The sequence below is a fragment of the Melanostigma gelatinosum genome (assembly GCF_949748355.1).
Source record: "Melanostigma gelatinosum genome assembly, chromosome: 10".
Lineage (NCBI taxonomy): Eukaryota > Metazoa > Chordata > Actinopteri > Perciformes > Zoarcidae > Melanostigma > Melanostigma gelatinosum.
In genome coordinates, this window is record NC_136643.1 from 21847944 (window position 1) to 21866059 (window position 18116).

At 43.5% G+C, this 18116-nt stretch overlaps 1 protein-coding gene across 3 annotated transcripts in view; it reads left to right on the forward strand.

The window, feature by feature from the left end:
- The window catches only part of LOC306783490 (partitioning defective 3 homolog B-like), a 164182-nt gene that overhangs the window by 117623 nt on the left and 28443 nt on the right, over window positions 1-18116 (forward strand). The window lies entirely within an intron of this gene.

The window sequence follows — 18116 nt, forward strand, 5'->3', positions numbered from 1 at the left end:
ACTCGTACCGGGTGTCAGCCGGCAATGACTTTGTTAGTCTGTTGCCAAGCAAATGTAGGTTCTACTCGTACAAATATGTTTCTGCGTATCACAATTTATTCGTGGCATATTTCTCTGCCGGTCAGAGACTGACAATATGTTCCTTCTTCCTTGCTGCCAATGTTTTCTTTCCTTTGCTTTCGCTTTTCAGAGAGAACGTCAGTGCTACGTAGCTAACATGCGTGAGGGTATGTTTCTTTAGCCCTTAAGTCCAGGCTCTACATGACGCTAACAGAGCGGGTGGACAGTGAAACCGTATTGCAGGTTTGTGAAGGCTAAACCATTTGCACCACTGTTGACTTTTTCAGACGCCGTTTACTTCTGCAAAACGTTCATCTGTCATTTGACATTCAAACAAGGGTAGAAGAGCTCTCTGGAACTCAAGAGTTGACGTCATGGAAATGTAGAGTGTTTATTAATGCTTATTGTTGGTGAATATTAAATCTCTTTCGGTATACACAGTAGTGGGTACTTGTTTGGATGAAGAACGACTTTACGTTTTTTCCCTTTCAGAAACCTTTCAGTTAATAAAAACACATTTGAATCGGTCCTCTCTCGGGGACGCAGTAACGGCATCATCGGGTAAAGTTTGTCCTTTCAGAACACACACGACGGTCTCTTTCAGTCTCGCTCCAGAACAAACTGCATTACTGTGAAGCCCGGTGCCTCCTGGATCTCACCTTGCCTCTTCTTGTTACACTGACATTTAAGCTTCCAATGGCTCTTTAAGGAGAAAATAAAACCACCCCGAGCAAACCAAAATGAGTCTCCGCGATGGAGCTAAACTTAATCTGCTATGACAAATGGACAGGTTTATTGCAGCACATCCCAGTGTAACCACTGCACCGTGATCCTCAGTCAGCGTCAGAAGCGTTCTCTCCTCTGAACCAGGATGCCGTCAAACCTCATCAGGAAATGCTAAATAGAGAGTAAGATCTGCTCAGGCATGTCATTGCAGGGCATAAAGAGCCCTAAAGGACGAGGCTCGGTCACCCGCGGTGGCGAGCCTTGACTGTGGAACAGCTTTAAAGGCGTTACTGGAGGATCTCAGATTTAACAGTTGAGTGATGTTGCCAGGTGCCCGGGCCATATAAAGAGGCTCCAGCCGCTTTAACGTGATGTGGTTTTAGTGAAAGGGCTAACAGCATGATTAAAACAGGAAAACAAAGCATTGTAGCAATAAAGATGGAATGAAATGAAGACCTGTATAACATAGCGATGTCAGCGGTATAGAGTTGTGTATCGAGAATCATGAAATTGGTCTCAACTACTAAATTCCTGGCTTGTGGTACCTTTAAGTTGTTAACAACAAGTGACATGGCAACTTAAGTTGAACTTGGAATCAAATATTACATTTAAATTAAACAATTTCTGCCACTTTGGCAGTGAAGGCAGCCAGAGAATTAGTCAGCAACTTCCTTTGAATCAATCAACCAATTAAATCGGGTAAAACTGATTTTTCAAACATTCTCGGGTTCCAACAACTCCATGCAACAAAAACAGTCGTAAGTCGCAGCCCTATTTATTTTACATTCATCCTGTGCTGCTCCGAAGTGCTTCTATGTGACACAATACTGAAGTCAACATTGGATGATTCAGATGTAGAGCCTTTGTCATTGTATCCACACAGAGTGTTTATACAAAGTTATCCCTCCACCACTTTTAATTTCAATCTCAAAGTCATTTGGTTTGTGACCAGCCAGGGCAATCTGCTGTCCCCTTGCGATCGATAGCCACACATTAGACCGTTCTCTGCCTCCAAATGAGAAAACTTTGTTGTTGTTTGTAAAGCGGAGAGGGGAAAGCAATTAGCATGCTTCAGAGGTGCAAATTAAGTTAGAAGTTTGAGAGTTGGAGGAAAAAAAAAATCAAAAGGAAAAAACAAACCAGTAGCAGTTGCCACAGTGCATAACAAGCCCCTCTCATTAAGGATGATGCATTTATTAATTAAAGCAGAGGTGATTATTTACCTGACTGGCTTTCTGTGGGAAGGGTAGAGGGAGAAGTAATGGTTATGGAAGTGAGCCGACAGCAAACTTATTCAATTTCACTTTTATTGGTTTGTTTGTTTCTCCTTGAGATGTTTTTATTATTTTGTTTAGGATTGGCTGAATGACTATGAAAAGTAAATGCAATGGGAGCTTAAGTGTAGAGCGAGAGAGAGAGAGAGAGAGAGAGAGCGAGAGAGAGAGAGAGAGAGAGAGCGGGACAAACCAGAGGGAGAGTACCTCATGCAATGTTGCCACAGCATCGTGCCTTTCCCCCCCATAGCTCCATTACCATCTCATTGATTCATGGTTATGGGTTAGCTGTCTCTGCTAGCAGAATTATGTTTGCCTGAAAACAATTATCAAACAACAAAAGCCACCACCACAAGTTTGTCTCCAAGTGGGCGCGTTGTGTGCTTGTGGGTGGGCGTGTGCATTTCGGAAGACAACAACAGACTTTCTCCCCAAGGAGAGGGGAACTAAATCAACAGGGCGCCTGCAGCGAGGCTCTGGGAGGCAAGTGTTGCAGTGGGCGGTGTGACGCGGCCTTTATTATCAGATTCAATTAATGGAAAGCTTTGATCTTATTGTGTCCTGTACTTTGGGCTTAAATACGTGCGTTCATTTACATGTAGTCACTGCTAATGGCATCGTGTGGCGTGATGCCTCTGATTGAGAATATACTGACGTTAACTGTTGCATCTCGAGTTCTCTCAGTGAGTGTGGGGATGTGAACTTGACTTGCTGCTATCTTTAGAGCGCTAATTATTAGGACGTAGGGCGTTCGTCTCTGTTAACCTGTATTGTCTGTCCAGAGAGACAAAGGCTTGGACAGCATTAGATACCTTCTCTCTCTAACATGTTCCCTTTTCATGGTGAACCTGTCGGTAGTTGAGCACATTCCTGAGTTAGAAGAGCCTTTTAGTCCCACTCAACACCACTCCCACAAGTATGAGACAAACAGGAACAAATGTGTCCGCTCTTCTTCCTTTTCCCATCAGCGGCCTCCTCTTCCTTTAGGTTTTCCTGGCCGCCACTGCTACAAAACACGCAAATATTCTTACAACCCCAATCTCATTTAAAGAAAGGTGTTTGTCTTTTACCAACGCCACTATCCAAATGGACATGGAGTTTTTCTCTCACACTGCAGATTTGGGAAGTGTGTTTCCCATTTAAACAGTCTGCAGACCCACTTTGGCGTTAAAAGCATTGGCAGCACTACCGGTAATAATGAGTGCCGTGTGTGTGTGTGTGTGTGTGTGTGTGTGTGTGTGTGTGTGTGTGTGTGTGTGTGTGTGTGTGTGTGTGTGTGTGTGTGTGTGTGTGTGTGTGTGTGTGTGTGTGTGTGTGTGTGTGTGTGTGTGTGTGTGTCTTTTTCCTGTGATAGTTCACTTGCAGTTGAGTTTTTGATGTCATATCGAGGTTTTGCCTTTTAATAAGATTCTCTTCTATTTTAGTTTGTTTGCTCATCGTGGCTGTTTCTAAGCCGACCCATGGCGGCTTTAAACTTGTATTTTCATCCATCATCGGGACATTTCCACATTGATCCGATTAACAAAAAGGGGTTGCATGTCTATCACTTTCATATTCCTAAATTCTGACAGGGAATTTCCATTTGATCTAAATTGCATGTCTTTGGACTGTGGAAAAAAGCAACAGCACAGAAAGAGACTGTAGAGCAGAATGGATTTGGGGTTTTGGAAAAGTAAAACTTTCCCAATGCACTCCCGATACTGTCCGGTTGTGTGTGCATGTGGCCAGCCAGCTGTTCCCTGCAGTCTAATGAAGCTATGAAAACACAGCGAACACTTTCCACCCAGACAGTCAGAAGCTTTTTATTTACGAATTTGATATTCCATTTCTCCATTACTCACACAGCAACTGGCACGCATGCCGACATCAAAAGGAAGGAGGTTGGTGGCCGGCAATAAGTCGAGTCCCTCAGTCACGTTCATGGCCGTCACCATGCTGACGACTCGTCATTCTGTCAAAGGGTGTTTTAGATCCTCCACTAAACCAGAACCAAGTCACTGCATCACATACCAAGAATTTGCTAGATATGATTCCATTTCAATATTCCTCAGCTATTACTCCAGAAAGTCAACAAGCTCTTAACAAACCGTATGCTTCTCTTGTAGCCTCTCTTGTTTTATGGGTTTGCACCAACAACAACAAAAAGGGGAAAGAATTTCAGTTTCAGTAGCAGCTCCTTTTTCTTTGCCTTCCTCTGAAGATAATCACGGGCAGGCAACGTTTAGAGGCAGAGGTCGCCATTGCCTTCAACACGTCAAGGGAAACATCTGGAATGAATTCGGTTCGGTTGTTATTGGCAGCAAAGATCAGAAATGCTCCCGGACATAAAACTGGCAGAGTTGCTCATCTGTGCTGCCTCCAAATGTTGCTCATGCACGGTTATAAGAGGGTCTTGTATCATATCCTGTTGATCGAGAATGAATTCCCTGCTCTGTCAGAACTACGTCCGGTATTTTACTGTATGCACTCCGTTTATGTTTTAACGTGTATTCATTTTGTCGTGTTTGTGTTGGTGGAATGTCTCTTTGTGTTTTTGCTCAAGGTTTCAGTCGTCTGAACTGGGTCCAATATTCTCTCTGGCCTCGTCACTGTTACCGCCCAGAGACGGGCGAACCATTGTCTGATTCACAATAGGATTTGGGAAAATCCCAGCACATGATTCCCATAACCTTTCTTATTTCTATGTGACTCCTTTTGCCCATTTTAAACACACGACTGTAAAGTATCCATCCAGTCGTCTGGCATCTTCAACATGCTATTGTTGCTATTTAGCCTTCCTTACAGACTAAGGTCTCCATAAAGGCTTCAACTAGGGATGTTAATATCTAACCGTAAACCGTTAAAGACATATTATATTTAGTTTTAACCCAGAGGCCGAGGTGGACACCTCTATGAGAGACAATGCCCCCTCATTGTATACTTATCCTTGCCGCTCGTTTCCTCGGTATCTGAACGGGTATTTTCCACCGCACAGCTCATAGTTAACACCAGATTAACCCCACAGCATGTCAACGTGTTCTTATAGCTGTCTATAAGACCAAACTTAAGATAAAAAAAACACCCCAAACATACAAGAGCTGAAAGAAGGCTGAAGCACAGGCTGTAGCAGCGCCAAGAAGGTTCTCAAGTGCGTGCTGATGTCTTTGGGCTGTCGGCCTCAGACTGTTAAAAGCTGACTACAAGGCCGTTACGCTACATATGAATTGGGCTTTGATTCATGACTCTTTACTTCCTGACCACACTGGTGGTAGTTGGTAGTCCACATAATCGACCTATTAAAGGAAATAATTCATATACCATGTTCCGCTTGGACAAAACTTATTCTTACATTAGAGTGCAATAAATGAAGGCCTTATAAATGTACCACAAAACTCTATTTTGTGATATTTTACCGACTTGACAGACCTTTGTGTTTGTCATTTTACAGACATGCTGGGGCACGCTCTCGCCTCACTCTTTACACACACACACACACACACACACACACATGAGCCTTTCCTTCGTGACATCAGCCATCATTAGAAATAGCCGGGCTGCCTTGGGAGTTTCATCGGTGGACAGGCAGGGAATCGGACCCCAACTCTCTGTCAGTAGAGAGGGACAGCTGTAAACCTTGTAGCTGAGTGCGGCTCTTTGTTACAACAGGGTTAAGAGAGATGTTTGTGCTGTACATAAAAACTGTTTTTCAACTCCCACTGAATCCATCCACTCTCTCCCTCGCTCTCTTTGTTTCGTGTTCTTTCAGCATTTTGTCTCTGACTAAACCTCCCTGTTTCCCGTTCCTCCCTCTCCAATAAGAGGTGCATCATTATTTTTCTATTAAATATGGCATTGGGGAATAAAATGCTGTTGTTTGGTTGGGATGATTGATAGGTCCATCCATTTACACACATCCTCCTGTCACAGAGTTCAAGCACTTAAACAGAGAGGGGGATGGGAAAAAAAACAACCTTATGCTCAACACACACATAACAGTAGTCAGAGCAAGTGCAATGAGGAAAGCAGAATTTGATAAATGAAGAGAGAGACGGAGACAAATATGCAGACTATACCCGCAAAGGCCATATTTCTCCAGTCTCCATTATTAATGCCAGCTCTGGGTGACCATAAATTCACCGGAATATACTGTACCACATCACCCAGACTGCATTTCAAATCTGATGATTTGAAGGGGATACTCAATCAGCATTTACATACACACACACACACACACATAATATCACGTGCATACACACAGATAACAAATCACAAGTTCAAACATGGACAAAGACACGTAGATAACAATGCAAACAGTCTCAGCCGCGCAGCATGGTAAGACATGCAGTACGTGAACATACTTAAAACACACATGCGTGTTTGCACACACACACACATATTCGCTGCCAAGTTGAAAGTCATTGGTGCTGTTAGAACTCATTGCTCAGACGATATGTTCTCTGCTGTTCTCGCTCTGTCTGAATGCAGCCTCGGAGTAATGAACTTACATTTAACTAGCGGCTCGATTGCATGAGAGCGACTTTTCGGGCACAGAGGACTTTCCCTTCGCCAAGCGTTCCTGCAGAAAAGGCCCTTTATTTACTGTGCTGACAGGTTCGACTGAGAATTCAATCGCATTGCAGATTTTACCCATTGCTCAAATTGGATAATGTTTAGTGTTTGGCATCTCTGGAGATTGCCAACATAGAATTTATCATCTGACAAATCAGCATTATTGCAGAAACAGCAGGGTAAAACGTGCTCTCCCTGAGGAGCTGAGTGCAAATACAGATGCTACGTCAGGCCGGTGAATGACTTCGATGAGCTGGTTTACAAAGGCTATGTGGCGCAGCAATGACAGACGCCATCAGAAACACACACACACACACACATTTGAATGCAAACATGTGATCACGCACGTGTGTGTACATAGACATGCGTCTGCAGACAAATACATACTTTTCAGTGTGTCCTGTGTGATCATGGGCTTGAGCCCCCTCTGGCCTTATAAGGACAAGTAGCGCGTTGGAGCGGTACAAATAGTGCTGAATCGAATGGAACGGGGAGGAAACGGGGCTTACCCTGAACCACTGCGAGTCAGAGGGAGCAGCAGGGATCATGACAGAGGAAATGAGAAGGGAGCGAGGAGAAGGCACATGCAAAGCAATTAGAGAGATATTCTACATTTGAGCAACTTTTCTTTTTAGCGTGCATTTTAGTAGCAAAGCTGTACTATCCAGTTATCAAGTTTCTTCAAGTGGAAAGGTTCTGCATTGCATATAGAAGTCAGGGAAGAACCCGTGCACTGAATATTCCATGAACAGCCTTCCTTGTCTGTTATTATTGCCGTTACTCCCTTTCTTTACCTCTCTTTCTTTATTCTCTACATCCTGCCCTGCTCTATGTGTGTGTGTGTGTGTGTGTGTGCGTGTGTGCGTGTTGATGTATGTGAGCACGACCAGTAGCAGGTCATGAGGTTGTAATCCCCAAGTCAGACAAGATGGGATCAGTGCCGACTCAGTGGACCCAGACACATCGCTGCGTCTGCTGGGACTAGCGTAGACATCCTCAGACACAAACGACAGATATGATATACATCCTCTCAGTGTCCCAGTCAATAATGGAGACACGCTCATGCTCAGACATTTATTGTTCCTCTGTCTCCCCTACATTCTCTTTCTGTCTTTTTTAAGGTCCCCCTGGACCGCTGCACCATTGAGCTAAACTCACACACACACACGCGCACACACACACGCACACACACACGCACACACACACGCGCACACGCACACACACACACACACACCCCCTCGTCTGGGAGACTCCTTCACAGGGTTTTGAGTATTCTTCAAACTGGAATCACTTTTGAGGTTTCTCTACATTTTCTCAGTTGCCACATGTGCCACCCCAGCACACACCCACGCACACATTAACACACACACACATTAACACACACACACACACACACACACGCACACACACGCTATCTTATTCGGTCAGTCAGTGTGAATGATTTGACCGTTAATGGCTCCAAATCTTTGACGATGAGCCAGTCCTTAATTGCTCCAGTCGGTCATAACCACCGAACCTTGCTGAAGATTACCTCATGACTCAGTGTGTGTGCGTGTGCGTGTGTGTGTGCGTGTGTGTGGAGTTAACTTCAGGCTCAAATGAAAGCAGCTAGAGCGACTGCAGAATATCAAGCCAAATGCATAACCATTTTGAGTCAGACTGGTCTCGGCCAAGTCACACAGCCTCCATTTGGTTTGGCTGGAGAATAGTGGAAGCAAACCTGGTACTGATAGAGATCCCCTCACACACACACACACACACACACACATTATCCAAGCATGTATAAAACACCTAAAACAACACCAACATGACCCACGGTAAGCATACTTCTGTCTCACTCTTGCAACGCACTGCAGCTGTGAGACTCACCGCACTGATGGAATTGCAGCGGCCCTTTACAAACATTTGATCCAGAAAAAGCTTGGAGCGAACATCTAACAGTCTGCCGTGTTCTCCTTTTCTCACCAAAGTATTGAAAATCTAACCGCAGAGTTATGCTTCTCTTTTTAGGATCAGGAATAGATGGTTATCTTCCCAGGAATGATGTCTGACTCTGTGGGAATACATCTATGAATAAAAATGCATATTCATGCGGAAAGAAAGAAGCGTAGACACTTTATTACTTTCCTTTCTTTTTCACCATGTTAATGTAAAATAAACCTTAACTTGGGCTTCAACTAATGACTCATTTAATTTGCAATTATCTTCTTAATTACGGAAATTAATTTTTTTTTTTAAATAATAAATTATCTTTTTCAATAAGATTCATCTTTCTAAAAAGTCCATTATAACTTCACAGAGCTCAATGTGACATAATTAAATGTGCTGTTAAGAAATCCAGTTAACGTGACAAAGAAAAGCTGCAAATCATCAAATCAGAGAAGCTGAAACTATTTTTGCCTGAAAGGTTCCTTGAAAAATGATTTGGTTATTTTAATACTAATACCGAAGTGCTGGTGTTGGTTGAATAATTGCCTCAGAATTTTTATAAACACTTTTCAGCAGTATTACACCGACACATTAGGGAAAAAAAGTCCCCTCATGAAAGCATCACATAATTCCCCATCACCCAAAAACACCAACTTGTGGTCCCTGGTTCATTGAACTCAATATAACACAAACTGTGTTGTAGTCGAGTCATTTCTCCAATTTAAGATTTTTATTTATTTAACAGTGCATACAAAAGAATATTCAATAAAGCAATATAAATAATTACACAATCTGCAAAAGTGGCTAAAAACCTAAAAAGCTGACCATGGGTTGCCCCAGTTTTGATGAAAACAATCAAATCAAATAATCTGAACTGATTACAATTTAAAATAAAGATAATTAGTTTCAAAACATTATTAGAAACTTTTATAAAAAAGGCACTTCGACAAGAAAAGTAATATAAATAATAACTCCTTAACAATTACTCAGACTAAACCTTTATTAAACTAAATCCCAGTTTTAGGATTATGTTAAATAAAAAAGGTTTCAAACGCTGACGGTAACCTGGGAGCTGATTAAGATTAAGAATACACATGGTCTCTTGAGAGAAAACAGGGGAGACAAGACAAATGAGACGGGATGAAACTACAATGAGAGAGAGCTCGAGGTAGAGTCCAGGAAGGGAAAATGAGAGGGGGGGGGGGGGGACATACAGGAGTGATGTCAACAGATGAGAGAACTGTTGAGGGTCCGAGATGGACAGCATACTTAAAGCAGAGCAGGGAAAGAAGGAGGCGATGAGATCGAGAAAGAAATAGAGACGCGCCAGCATGGGGGGGGTGAAACGGAAAGCATGAGTGATGCAGAAGGATAGAGGGAGGGAGAGAGAGACTGAAAAGGGGGAGTTATGCATTGGGTCATTATAAAGGAATGTTAATATGATTAGTGAATGACTCTGACCTCGCTGTCTGGGACTAACTGGTGCCTGGCTGGTCTGATGACCGCTGGATTTCTGACACACACACACACACAATAGAATACAAGCATGAACACATACATCAAACACATATGCCAGAACACACACACACACACACACAAGAATGAACGCATCCTTTCACATTAACTCACAAACATGTCTGAATATTTCCTCTGAAAAACACACACAGACAGACAGACACACACACACACACACACACACACACACACACACACACAAGAATGAACGCATATAATATAGAATATTTCCTCTGAAAAACACCCACAGACAGACAGACACACACACACACTCACACACACACACTCCCTCACTGGCATGTGTGATCTGTGTCCTCTCTCATCCAGCAGGGCAGAGTGAGTCAACATGTCACGACTTATTATCTGTTTTTAACATGCATGATTCCCTGCAGTCTGGCCTCATGACACCTGGGTCATGATCCAGAACTGCTCATGAGTCTGTGCTTGTTGGGTCCCCGCATGACTACTCCAGTAATTTGTTCATGAGTCTCGGGCTGGGTGACGACATTCATCATGTGGGGGCTGACATGGCAAACTGAAGAAGCCTTTAATCCATGATTTTATATTTAAACTAGTACCACAACAACACGACTTGTGTGCTCCTTTTTAATTGCCTTTTAAGGACCAATAACCTCCCCCGTCGAACTCGCATGCTTCTGTTGCCAATCCACTTAAAAAGCAAAGAGATAGTCCGTGGGCCCTCTTCTAATCGTGCAATGACGAGAGCGAAGTGTCTTTGACACGGACTGCGTGAGCGCCTCCAAGCGCTTTGGTTCACGTGGGTGCACCAGCGCGAGATGCAGAAGGGCTGGGTGAAGTGGAATATAAAAGACGAGGTCTGGTGATGGATGAATTCAGTCCCAGCCAATCACAGCTCACATAACTCTTGACACAGCTGTGCCAAACACAGGGAAGCACAACATCAGTAGCTCAACAAATAAAAACACAAAGGGAGTGCTTATGCTCAGAGATCGATCCGTGAACACACAGCAATACAAATGATGATGTAAATAAATCATGAAAATAAAACAATATGTATAAACACACACACACACTGTACATATATGTAAGTATAGCTACATGTAAGCACGCTGGTGTGCGGGTGAAGAGCACTGTGGAAAGGCGTGTGGCAACCTGTGCAGCTACAATGTGCCACATTCAGCCGGTAAATGAAAAATAAAAAGCACATGTCTGGACTTGGAGTCGTCTCAAATTAACACAAAAAATAATAATTCATTTCCTACAACAAATTAGGGAGTCAGAGCGACACGGTGGCTCAGCGTTTTTGCATGTTTTCTTCACAGCAAGACGCTGGTTCCTCTTTATGTGTGGATTTCGCGTGCTCTCTCCGTGCTTGTGCTTCCTGTGGATGCTCTGGTTTGCTCCCACAGACAGACAGTGCAGGTTTGAATTGACGGTCGGTGTGAGTGAGAGGGTGAATGGTTGTACGATAGACTCGGTGTGTAGACCCATGCGAGCTGGGACAGTCTCCAGCTCAAACACATCCTGCACAGGACAAGAGGGCAGGAGACGTGCTGCTTTTTGTGTCATATATCAAGAGGACATATGTGGAAACAGGGTCAGGCAAGTAAAAGAAAGACAGATGGCTATGCATTTCTTTATTATTGTTATAAAACTACATAAAGACGCAATATTAAACTTGATCTTCACCAAAGGAAAAAAAAAAAGAATAAACCTGCCATTCTTCTGTTTGAAATGTCCATGCTTTGTCTCCAGCATGTGTGCATGGACAAGCACTGCGTGTGTTTTCATCTGGAACATGTGCATATTCAGCTAAAGGCGGCCGTATCAATATCACATGCACAAATAGAACTCATCATTTAATCTAGCGTGAAAGCCTCTCTTCTCGCCGTGCTGTTGGCAGAAATGGTTTGAATAATACAGTTTACGATGCAGAGGTCACATTCTTTGAAACCTGTGTGTGTGTGTGTGTGTGTGTGTGTGTGTGTGTGTGTGTGTGTGTGTGTGTGTGTGTGTGTGTGTGTGTGTGTGTGTGTGTGTGTGTGTGTGTGTGTGTGTGTGTGTGTGTGTGTGTGTGTGTGTGTGTGTGTGTGTGTGCGCGTGTTGTTCCTTTCAGGCATATTTCATGCATCTTGACGTTGTTGCATCTTGTCAAATCTTGATTTCTATTTAGCTCTCATGACTTTTATTCAGGCTTTGAGAAAGACGTCAAAGGACAAACACACGCGCACACACACACACACACACACACACACAAAGCCTCAACCAGGTATATGTGTAAAGAGTGATGAGTTTTGGTCCAATGGAGAGTGTTATCAGCACTGGCCACTGCACTGTGGACAGGATAGATAGCCAACTGCTGTGTGTGTGTGTGTGTGTGTGTGTGTGTGTGTGTGTGTGTGTGTGTGTGTGTGTGTGTGTGTGTGTGTGTGTGTGTGTGTGTGTGTGGTGACATATTTTTCTAGATTGTTGGTTCAGCTGTGTTGTTGAGGACATACACGCCTCTAAGTGTCAGATATGTGTACCTGTGAGGACACTGTATGCACATTTGTCAGTGTGTGTGTGTGTGTATTTGGAGATTGTCAGCGATTCTTAAAGCAGCATGCAGCTCTTGAGCTTCTGAAATATCTGACATTGAAATATGGAGAGTCATGTGGTAGATAAGAAATACTGAGAGCTGAAGAGGGGAGGCCGGGGAGAGATTGAGAGTCATACAGTAGTGAGAGTCTGTGAGTTTCACAATAAGAGCAGGGTTAAGAAAGTCTGGGTGTCAAAGAGGCTGAGGGAGGGAGTGGGAAATAGAGTCACCTGGAAGTCATACGGAGAGAAGAGAGAGCGCTGGAACGCCAGGGAGAGGTTGAGCATCAGGAACACAAACTTCCTTTTATCTGCCTGTTGAGTACTTCAAAGCTGCAGGATAGGTGTAATATGTATAAGATATATCAGCTTAGTTAAGACATCGCATAGGTTATGATAACATATTTTATGCTGATGACTGTGGTCGCTAGCAGGAACTTTGAAACGGGACCCACTCCTGCAGATATCTGAGCCATGATTGGATGAACGAAGGCCAGTCATCATCTGTTTGCATGTCACAGTTTATGGCTGCTCCTTACCTAGAGAGGTCTAATGTCTTTCACCTTATATTTCACAAGCGTTCAGCTTTTTGTTTTTTTTAAACGCACATGTGCCTGGTTTGAATATGCATGAGATCAGATTCTCACTGCACGATCTTTTATAAATATCTCCACCCCAGGATGTTTTGGTGATGAAGGGCCTCACAACCTTCTTGTTCCTTTCACTGTTGTCCACCTGGGAGCCAAAAATAATTTTGTAGATTTTATGTTTTAGATTAGTAACTCTAAATTGCCCGTAGGAGGATGTGATTGTGAGCTGATTGGCTATGTGGATCAGCCCTGTGGCGTACCCCGCCTCCTGCTCGATGTGAGCTGGGACAGGCAACGCTGCGCTAGATCAACGAAGCCTGCAGTAAGAAACATCCACACACAGACAGCTTTGTGTGAGTACGTGTGTGCAGAGCAATGATCGGTCTGGTTTACATGGATGCTGCATGTTAGACGAATGCATCCATGCAAACATGCACCGCTTATACAAGATATACTTTATTTTGTTTGCTTTTTTTTACTAATTCGTTGTAACTAACATTTCTGCGAACACATTTGTGTTGTTTATTCCTTGTCTCTTGTACTTCCCTGACCGCAAAGATGAGCTTTCATGCCGTGCCAATGAAGCAAACTGAAATTGCAATTGAGAGGGAAAGTGTTGTCTTCGAAGATGGGGAAGAGTGTGTGTCAGGGAAAGATTTAGTAAGAGTTGCAAACTCCAGTCGCACGCTGAGATATTGAGAGAGGGGAGCTTATGTAAGTGTGGCATTTCAATGCAGCTGTCCAAAACGCTGACTGAAAGAAAGTCAGTTTCACTTAATGTTTTTTTGTGATAAAAAAAGAGACTTACTGCTGAAATGCTGGCAGAAGTTTCACTCCAAATCAGTGAAACTAGTGAGGCAAGGACAGCTTTTAAAGTTCCACTCTGTTCTGCATTTGGTGGTATTTTCTCTGTGCAGCTTTTCAACTCAGTAATGTTTAGGCCTTTCCATGCAACACTGGAGTTCTCACCATTAGCCAATTTGACTTTGGAGTGCTCTTCTTTGAATTAGACGTAATGGACAGTGAAACGTTGGCCTGCCTTAGTGATTTCTATTAGTTCTAAAGTGCAGCAGAGGTAGACAGAAAATGATTTCAACAGGAAATATGTCGTTTGAGTGAAACACATCCATACAGAACGCATACAGTCACAACCACAAACTACCGGCAGATAAGCTGTAAATGGTGTGTTTTCTCTATGCTTCATACTTCATGTACAAATTAACATTAACTGACGAAAATGTGATAACGCTTTGTTATAAAAAGGTGGTTTTTTTGCAAACTGTCAACATTCTAAATATAGGTTTTTACAGGAAAGAAGAAATAGAATAAAATAATCGGTCATCTCCATCTTAAAATCTGTCAGGTGAGCAGTTTGGTTTCCTTTTTTCTGATACTTGTAATTCTCCCATTGCTCGCTTTTAAATAGAGAGATCTGTCTCCAACTGCTAACTCAAAACTAGCCAACCTCTTCAGTGAAGATGTCTCAATAGTGTTAGGGAATTCAGGCCAAGTCCCTCACACCCTCTCTCTCTCTCTCTCTCTCTCTCTCTCTCTCACACACACACACACACACACACACACACTCTCTCTCTCTCTCTCTCTCTCCTTCCCTCTCTGTCCTCCCATCTGTGAGTTCAGATGAACAGAAGTCTCCCTGGGCTTTTCATTGGCCGAGCTCCACACTAAGAGGCGAGCTAATTGGCCAGCTGGGGCCCAGCCGGTTGTTGGAGGAAGGGCATTGGCCGAGAGAAGGGTCAAGTGACAGGTCATTGGTCAGATTGGATAGTAACCTGGCAACACTTCAGACTTTCCCTCTTGAGAGAAATCTGGTGAGAAAAGAAACAGAGCAGGAAAAGACTGTTGAGCACAGCTTTTCTGAAAACGTGTTGGTTCATTTGCAGCTTTTTCGTGATTAAAGTGTGTATTGTGGGAGTTGCTAGTCCTTGCAGTCCTCGTGTGAATTTGCAAGTAACCCTCAATCATGAGGTCCCAAATTGTTGGAGGCAGTGTGTCACCCTCAGCTTTGCCAAAGTATCAATCCAAACAGGCAAGAAGTCACGGCCAGCTGGTTACCATGATAAGCCCGAGTGTGGATGTTCTTGTGTTTCATTTGTAACAGCACTGAATGAACCTATCCTGTTTTATTGCCTTCCAAATGAACTTATATGAGCGTGCTCTCATTTGGAAACCCACATACATTTTCAGTCCCTTCCAAAACCGCTGCAATTAAGTACTACAAGTGTTATCGATATTACTGTTTTCCGATCTACCGCCTCTGTGTTCACGCTTTAACCCAGTCTCACTCCCAACGACTCAACTACAGCAACTTGGCAAGGAGAGCGTCAGTATTTGAGTTTAGAGGAGAGTGCATACAGATCATGGTCAAAACCATTATTTGGTAAATCTGTCATTTTGTCCAAAAATCTAGTTAGAATTTTTGAAATTCCAACCAACATATGATTTGTGCCAATTATTATTGTAATTATTATTATTTTAGAATTAAGGCGGTTCCATTCATTTCTACATAGCTTGCAATTTATATTGTTTGTTATAACAAGGAAAACATCGATGAGCTCGTTTACTGACAGGGCAACAGGCCATGCAGTTGTTCAGATGGCCGGTATATTTTAGCAGTGTGTGAAATATCCGGTCCTAATCCGGGGGTCCCGTCTACCCCCGATCCCGTCCACCGGAAATTCGCTTCTCAGACTCACTATTCATATTTGTGAATAAATGTTTTTCCGTTTGAATAATGAAAACCTCTGGGTAAATGATTGTGTTATGACAATTTATCTCTTTTAATTTTGCAATTGAGGCTTTCGGGGGGTCTGAAGTATCAATCAAAGGGTCTCGGAACCCCTCTCTCTCTCTCTCTCTCTCTCTCTCCCGCTCTCTCTCTCTCTTTCTTAATATCTATCCACCTCCACCTGTTTTTATTAAGTAGCAGAGTGAGCTAATCCAGAGGAAATGAGAGGTGCAGGTTAGTCACCAAGGATTAGTCTGGTTCCAGGACATCAAACATTCCATTCCCACCCAGGAGATAATCATAGCCAGGTTGGCCAGGAAATGAAGTGACTGCCTCTCAAAGGGTCTCTAATCCCCGTCTCGCTCTCTCCTTACTTTTCTCTTTCGTTCCCAGCCATCCTGCTTTCTCTAGTTCTGCCCCTCCCCCATCTACCCCACCTGGACCACAGCTATAAGTCCTGGCCGATCTGCAGCAGACTGCTTGTGTCTGCAAGAAAAACTTCTGTCTCCATTTCTTTTTGATAGATGACACCATCCACCCTTGTGCTGGAGGTAATATCTGACCCTGCAGCCAAGTCAGAGCTTTGAGACAGATCGAACACTGCTCAGTGATGTTTCTCATCTCTCCGTCAGGATTTTGAGAATCGTGTGCTTGCAGCATGCAGTCCCTGAGAGTGTAGTTCTTCTACAGTTTAGATGCAGACTGACATAGGTAAATTGTATTTCTCAATCGGGTCAAACAGGCAGCTTTTGCTCAGTTTTCGGAAAAGTTGACTGCTAGAAAAGAGAGGCTCGTGAAAGGTCAGAAAAGGCTTCATGGTTGTGCGTGTTTGTGTGCGTTTCTTTTCATGCGAGACCCACTGAAAGAACTCACGGTGGGGACTCTGTGTTTGTGTTTCTGTGCATGTGTACATGTCTCTTCATGGATTCAGGTCCACATACCGAACAAAAGCTCAGCGTAGCAAGTGGATTTCTGCCTCCTTCCACAGCATGTCATCCTGCACAAGCCTCCATTTTCCACACTTTTTGTCCATTTTTCTCTTTTTCTCTCTCTCTCTCTCTCGCCCGTGAACCTCATCCTTTTTTTGTACACAGTCATACAATTGTAACATAGTTCTCTCTACATTTCATGCAAATTATAGGTATGCGACAGATCATAAAACTCACGGTTCATAGTGACATAGTTCACCTTTCAAATGAAAAGATAGGTTGACGTGGAGTGTTTGTCATTGTTGTAATAAAACCTGTCTCATCAATGTGGGAGTGATAGCCAACGCAGGTTAAGCTTTTATAGCAGAACTGACCTGTCACAGTGGAGGGAATGGATGGGTGACAAAGGAAGCAGTGGGAGAAAACGGACGAGATGAGAAGAGAAAGGAACAATGTAAAAATGGAGAGGACACGATGTAAAACATGTAGAGGCTAGAACGGGATGACACAGGGAGACGAAAGGAGAGAAGAGGTCAGGACTTTCATGAGATTAGAAGAGATGAAAAAATATAAAATATAGGATCGAATCAAAAGACACCACGGCCATCACTACCCCCCCCCGCCCCCCCAAAAAAAAGAGCCAATCATCTCAAAGAGGAAGAAAGTGTGTGAGGGAGGCAGAGAGAGACGGTGTCACTCTCATCCTATTCCAGCTCCATCTAACCTGCCACTGAAGCCACCTGCTGCCACCGTCGCACAATCACAGACACACAAAGAAAAGTGTGTTTTCATGCTGGTATTGGGTTTCTGTACATGCACCGGCACACATCTCTCACACACGCACACATTGGAAAGGTGGCTGTGCTGCTCTTATGTGCTTATGGTCTTATGCTAAGTCTAGCTCCTGAGATATAGAGAAATAAAGAAAGAAATACCACAAATATTAAAACCGGGAGAGAGTTTCCGACCTAAGGCGCTGACATTATTAGAGAAAATGGCAGAGGGAGTAAAACAAATGGACCCTGCTCTCATCCTTGCTGTCCTCTCTCCTCTGTACGTCTCCATCCGGTAAATTGTCTCCCCTTTAACCCCGACCTCTTTTAACTCCTCCCTACTTCTCTCTCGCTCTCTCTCTCGCTTCCGCTCCCTCAGTCTTCCTTGGAATTCACCTGTCTTTGTTCCCTCTAATCCTCAAAGGGGAACTTTTCCTAAGTCGGGAAGTTTGGGGTAGAGAGAATGA